Genomic DNA, 7,446 nt, shown 5'->3' with positions numbered 1-7,446 from the left:
TAGAAGACCATCATTCTAAACCATCAAATGAGTTTAGCAATAAATTATTAATAGTGGTTGCTCTTTAATTTTTCGTTGTCAAAATGGCGCGCTCAGATAGCCAATCTAAGCTTTTACTTGATATGTTAGAAATGTCAGGAAATATTTTGGATGTAAGATCTTGAACGTTTTTGACTACATTTCCTAAGCGTGATGTTATAACTATTTTTCCATCAACTGTTGGATGGACGCCATTCCCAATTTTTAAAAGAGTTTCGGCAAAAATTCCTGCAGAGCGCTAGTTTTTTTATCTGTGGCCATAAAAATTAAGATTTTAAACAGGCCTTTATTTCGTCAGCTCTTGCACCTCGTGGCACAACAGGAAGGGTTTGGCGAAAGTCTCCAGCTAGCAGGACTGTAATACCACCCATCAACATAGTATTCTCATTAGTATCTTGCAGGGTTCTATTTATGGCTTCAAGCCCACCTTTATGTGACATGGTGCACTCATCCCAAACAATAAACTTACAATCCTTAAACACCGCAGTCATATTACATTGCTTTGAAATAGAGCAATGAGGTGTTTCTAAATTAACTAAATCCAAAGGAAGTTTAATATGTATAATAATAAAATAGCCCTCTTCTAATTGCCTGCTTCTCACTCCCAAAAATCGAATTGTGGCAAAGGAGAGCAAGTGTATTTTTTGCATACGCCTCTTCTAATACTTGCGATATTAATTTGTTAAATCGTCGATGAAAATATATATCATCTTTTTTGAGATTCCTTAAAAACATATATTAAATTCAGATTGTTTAAACAAATATAAAAAATGAATGTGATCCAAGTAAAAGTGGTGAACTTGTATATTTTTTTTCAGTTACAATGTTATCAATGCAATTTTAATTTGCGCACAAATATGTATACGAACTAACTTATTATTTTCCAATTCCACATTTGATTGATAACACTATGCAGCATCAAAAATTAACCTCGATGAATGCTATATTTTTGGATTCGTTACGAATTCCCAAGTTAAACTGCGTTTTCCAAAGAGTTCCCCGACGTAAAGATTCTTAGCAAAAAGACCTCAAAGTTCGAAAAATGCTGAAATTGACCAACTTTGCGGAGCTCTCAGAGGCAAATGGATGCATGGCTTGGTTCGAAGTTAAAGTTTTTTAAAAGATACACCCTTTATCTTTCAAACCCCATACATAAAATAATTTTAGGATTTTTTTAAGGCAGAAATAAATTCCAAAAAACATAGTCAAAAAACTGAAAAACATACAGCTGCGGTCAAAATAGTATCAGTGTTGCCGCCTTGTGTTTTTAAAAGTTTGATGTTATAATTTTTTCTTATCCAATTAGTCTAATAGTAAAACAAGAGAGAACGCTATAGTCGGGTGCCCCGACTATCAGATACCCGTTACTCAGCTAAAGGGAGAGCGAAGGAGATGGAGATAATTGGCTTAACTCGTGGGTTAAACTTTGATCTGCCGTAACTTTTTAACGAATGGTCCGATTTAAAAACTTTCTTCTACATTTCGATAGGTATTGATAAACACAATAAAACTGCATTTTTACTTTTCCGAAATATTGAAATTTTTAAAATCGTATATATGCGATTGTGGGCGTTGGAGGGGGCGTGGCACCCTTTTGATACAAACTTGCGCTGCGTAGGAACTCCTAGAATCTGCATGCAAAATGTCAATCTTCTAGCTTTTATAGTTTCCGAGATCTCAGCGTTCATACAGACAGACAGACGGACAGACAGACGGACAGACAGACGGACAGACGGACATGGCTAGATCGACTCGGCTAGTGATCCGGATCAAGAATATATATAGTTTATAATGTCGGAAACGCTTCCTTCTACCTGTTACATACTTTTGCACGAATCTAATATACCCTTTTACTCTACGAGTAACGGGTATAATTATAATCAATACAATATTACCAGGAAAAGGTCAATTACAACAACAAACTTTTAAATACACAGGGCGGCAACACTACTACCATTTTGACCGCATCTGTACACTTTTATGTTTTTTGACTAAAAATGCTGCACAGTGTAATTATTAAAATTAAACACATTATCGACTTTCAAGTAGAAACATACACACACATTGTGTGTATGTATTGTATTGTACATGTATTGTACAAATCAAAACATATCCAAATATAAATACGTTTTTGGGCTAAAGTTCGAATCTTAAGATATTTAAATTGGAAACATTTTGGCTTTGTTTACAGAATTTGTAGTAATTTTTTATCTTCTTCCATTGTGGAAATTAAATAAGGCTCTTACTTCTGCTACAAAATGAAAAATCTAAACAAATTCGGTAAAAATACTTTTAAAAAAATGTTAAAAATTAAAAAAATTAAACTTAAGCATTTGGGCCATAGAATAACCATTTACCAAAAAATCATCTCGATCGGAGCAGCGGTTTAGATTTTTTAAATCGAAAAGTTAATTTTAAATGTAGCCCCCAAATTATGGGGGATATCGAAATTTCTTTTAGATTTCTAATTAGGCCCTTTCAAGACCTAAAATTCTGCAAAATCAAAATTTCGAAATTCCAACCACTTTAGAAGCTAAGCTTTAGTAAATCTAATGATTTTTTGCTCTAAATATGGATATTGGAGCTGTTTGGGGCCACTGGGGGGACATGTCGGACCTTAGTGGGCGCCTACGGCCCCAATGGAATACTGTTAAAAAATTTGGCTGCTCTAGCTCTTATGGTTTAGGCTGTGGTCGTATCCCCCTAAAAATCGGTCTTTCATTTTATAATCTTTAGAGATATTCCTAAATTTCCTTAATTAATTTTGCTCAAATGCACTTATTTGTAATAATGTAGAAATAAGTCAGTCAGTCAATTCCGGTCATATACCGCTAAAATGAATTTGATATTTCTTGAAGTCTATCGAATAAAGGTATAATATTAGCCTGGGCGTAAAATGCATCAGAGCAGCCTGTAAAGGAGTTTGTTAAGAGTAACTGCTATTGTGAAATAAATGAAATTTAATAATCGTGCAACAAAATGATCGCGCAAATTTAATTTCGGAAATGGATCGTCACCAGAACAACATGAAGTTTGAGGGGTATTAGTCTTTAATTTATAATCAGATATGGGGTAACCCAACATAATGTACGGGTTATCATGGAGGGGTGGGTGAAGAACAACATCCAAGCCTCCCTAAATCCGCGATCGTTTGAAGATTAGTTCCTCTTGAGTAACTCAGTAGAGGGTATAATCGGTTTCAACTCTTTTAGGTACATTCAACTAGTTTCAGACAGTGCACTTATTTTCTTGTTTCTAGAAAGAACCCACGCCAGTCCGACGAGCATAGCGCAGAGCATCGCTAGAAGTGCACGACCACTACGACAGCATACTCCAGATCAGCTTGAGAACCATTAGGATTCGAGTTGAACGCAAAAGACTTAAATTCTGGAGATGATAAGTCGACTGTTAGACTACACAGGCCGACACCATTTTATTTTAATAAATGAGGCTCTTCTAAACATAAGTTGCCACAAATTTTCTTCGACTTTTGGGATATATCTTCAAGAGTGGTCAAACAATTTTGGTAATCTTTTCGGAATTAAATAGTAACATGTCTCTTATATACGGTCGTTTTGGAAAATTCAATCTAACTCAACCACACGAGGAGGTGGGAGCATTCAAAATTTAAAAGTCACAGAAAAGTTTAAAAATCTTTATTTGTGAACAGCGTTTAAAAATTAAATAAAAATATTTTTTTCTACAATGTATTTTTGATCAAAAGGACATAAGGTGTCCTTAAGTTTTAAGACACTCATCAGGTTTTTATACCCTTGCAGAGGGTATTATGATTTCAGTCAGAAGTTTGCAACGCAGTGAAGGAGACGTTTCCGACCCCATAAAGTATATATATTCTTGATCAGCATCACAAGACGAGTCGATCTAGCCATGTCCGTCTGTCCGACCGTCTGTCCGTCTGTCTGTTTCTACGCAAACTAGTCTCTCAGTTTTTCAGCTATCGCGACGAAGCTTTCGCAAAAGTCTTCTTTCTATTGCAGGTAGTATATATGTCGGAACCGACCGGATCGGACAACTATATCTTATAGCTCCCATAAGAAGGATCGGAAAAAAAACTTTAAAAAATTCTAGCTTCGGTGTTTTTTGAAATATTAACTTCTACTTTTGGGGATGTTATTTCTGAATTTTGAATTATTTATTTTAAAAATTGGACTACTATATCATATAGCTGCCATAAGAACGATCGGAAAATTAATGGAAAAGTAAAAGGAAATAAATTCTAGCTTCTTTGGTTTTTATTGTATTATCTTCTACTCTAGGATATGACTCTTTTTAAATATTTCCGAATTTCAATTTTAATTTGATCAAAATCGGACGACTATATCATATAGCTGCCATAGGAACGATCGGATAATTAATGAGAAATATTGGAAAATTTAATATTTTTGCGATTTGTGAATTAATAGGAATGATCTGCAAGGGTATATAAGCTTCGGCTGGCCGAAGCTAGCTTCCTTTCTTGTTGTTAATTGTTTTGGAATGTTTAAATTTGTTTTTCTTACCTCCTTCACAGTGACGATTCACAAACAGTGCCCAAACCTATCACTATTTTACGTAACTCATAACTATTTTTGAGCACAAGTGACCCTTGCTGTATTGTAACTGATAGAAAGTATAAAAATTCACTCTTTTACTTAACAGTTTGCCAAAAAAAATGGCTTGTCGACCATAGTTTTCTTGTAACCGTCTCTTCTTTTTGTTGATTCTTAAGAAATCGCGGTCCACCGAGGATAATTATTTTGCTGCTTCTTCTAGTGAATAATAAAACGTTTCTCCCCCTAAGAATCGGTCCCTCTATGGACCGCGATTTCTTAAGAGTTTGCTAAAAAAAAAGTCCTGGCGGTCGCCCTTGATACTCTTATAATCGTTTTCTCTTTTTGTAAATAAAATGGAAATGACATTAAGCCCTTGGAGCTATTTCTGTTCGAATAACGTGAGCTGTTTGTTCGGTTTGTTTTTTTGACATGAGCTACTCGAGCCAAACTGTTTGAAAGGGCTCTTGGAATCATAGGCTCATGGGAGGAGCTCTTACTCGATGATTCTATGTTCCCATGACCTATGATTCCAAAGTCACAAACAAACAGCTCAAGCTCAAGCTCAGAGCTGATTATACCCGTTACTCGTAGAGTAAAAGGGTATATTAGATTCGTGCAAAAGTATGTAACAACTAGAAGGAAGCGTTTCCGACCCCATAAAGTATATATATTCTTGATCAGGGTCACTAGCCGAGTCGATCTAGCCATGTCCGTCTGTCCGTCTGTCTGTCCGTCTGTCCGTCTGTCCGTCTGTATGAACGCTGAGATCTCAGAAACTACAAAAGCTAGAAGGCTGAGATTTTCCACACATATTCTTTGGCTTCCTACGCAGCGCAAGTTTATTTTAGCCGAGCGCCACGCCCCCTCTAACGCCCACAATCGCCCACTAACGATTTTAAAATGGGTCCTGCGCCCACATCCTTAAAGATTTCCGAGAAGTATAAATGCAATTTTGTTGTGTATATTTATACCTATCGAAATGTAGAAGACATTTTTCAAATCGGACCATTCATTAAAAAGTTATACGCAATACGCATATATCTATCTCCCTCGCACTCCCTTTAGCTGAGTTACGATTATTAGCCGGGACACCTACCCGCGTTCGCACTTCCTTTAGCTGAGTGACGGGTATTAGATAGTCGGGACACCAACCCGACTATAGCGTTCTCTCTTGTTATACCCGTTACTCGTAGAGTAAAAGGGTATATTAGATTCGTGCAAAAGTATGTAACAGGTAGAAGGAAGCGTTTCCGACATTATAAACTATATATATTCTTGATCAGGATCACTAGCCGAGTCGATCTAGCCATGTCCGTCTGTCCGTCTGTCTGTCCGTCTGTCTGTCCGTCTGTCTGTATGAACGCTGAGATCTCGGAAACTATAAAAGCTAGAAGATTGACATTTTGCATGCAGATTCTAGGAGTTCCTACGCAGCGCAAGTTTGTTTCAAAAGGGTGCCACGCCCCCTCCAACGCCCACAATCGCTAATATACGATTTTAAAAATTTCAATATTTCGGAAAAGTAAAAATGCAGTTTTATTGTGTTTATCAATACCTATCGAAATGTAGAAAAAAGTTTTTAAATCGGACCATTCGTTAAAAAGTTACGGCAGATCAAAGTTTAACCCACGAGTTAAGCCAATTATCTCCATCTCCTTCGCTCTCCCTTTAGCTGAGTAACGGGTATCTGATAGTCGGGGCACCCGACTATAGCGTTCTCTCTTGTTTTAAACTCTACTCGTGCAGGGCTCTAGTATGTATGTCCTGCTGTCGCACTTTAAGTGTTAGCGCGCAAGGGGAAAATGAAAATGCCACAGTCAACACATTTAAAATGAAAATACCACAGTCATAACACGATTAAAATGCGAGGTTAAAAAATCGATTATATCTCAAATTTTTTTTTTGCGCCTTTTTCTTGAGTAAGGTTTAGTACTCAACCCAACAAAAAGTCGTCCAAAACAAAAAACTTCATATGAAAAACAACGTCAAAAAATGTTGTTTCATATGAAGTTTTTGTTTTAGACGACTTTTTGTTGGGTTGAGTACTAGCCCTAAGCGATAAATTTTAAAATATCGGTAGACTTACAGAAATCTCTTTAAGCTGAATTTTCCTTAAATTGCATTTATTTTTATAATGCAAAAAACTGATCAGCAAACTATTTATTAGTTTTCAAACGATAAGATATTGACAAATTGTTTATTTGTAAACAGCATTATTGCTTTTTTTTATAATGCAAAAAACTGATCAGCAAACTATTTATTAGTTTTCAAACGTTGAGATATTGACAAATTGTTGATTTGTAAAAAACATTATTTCGCTCCGTTGCACACACACATGGACGAAATATATATAAAAGTCACAAAATGAGTTTTTTATTAACACAACCCAGCGGGAACATTCCTCTGGAAAATAACATATTTTCAAGAGGATTCTCCATACAAGCGGAAGGGACAAAACCTCATTCACCCCTTACATTTCTTCCGTCTCTGGTTTCAAAATACACGGGGGTGACACAAAAAGTAAGGGGGAAATGAGGTTTCTATGTGGTTTTCCTAGGGAATTTACATTTTCCCTACACCGTCGCCTGCTGAAAGAAACAGGATTTCCAACACTTTCTGCTAAAAGGAACAGGATTTTCAGCACACAAAGAACCACCTTCTCACTTTCCCGGTGGGAATCCCTAGAAATGTGCGTGTGTGTGCATTGCCGCTGACCAAGGAAGTTAGATTCGCTTAAATTCCAATTAATGATAATACTGATATCCTTTTGCATACAAAAATTGCATTTACATTTCTACAACAGATCGAAGACATTTTCTTATAGATTTTTGTGTTTTAAAATACAAATAGCATT

This window comes from Drosophila takahashii, chromosome 2L, assembly GCF_030179915.1.
Source record: "Drosophila takahashii strain IR98-3 E-12201 chromosome 2L, DtakHiC1v2, whole genome shotgun sequence".
NCBI lineage: Eukaryota > Metazoa > Arthropoda > Insecta > Diptera > Drosophilidae > Drosophila > Drosophila takahashii.
This window is presented reverse-complemented; position numbering follows the sequence as displayed.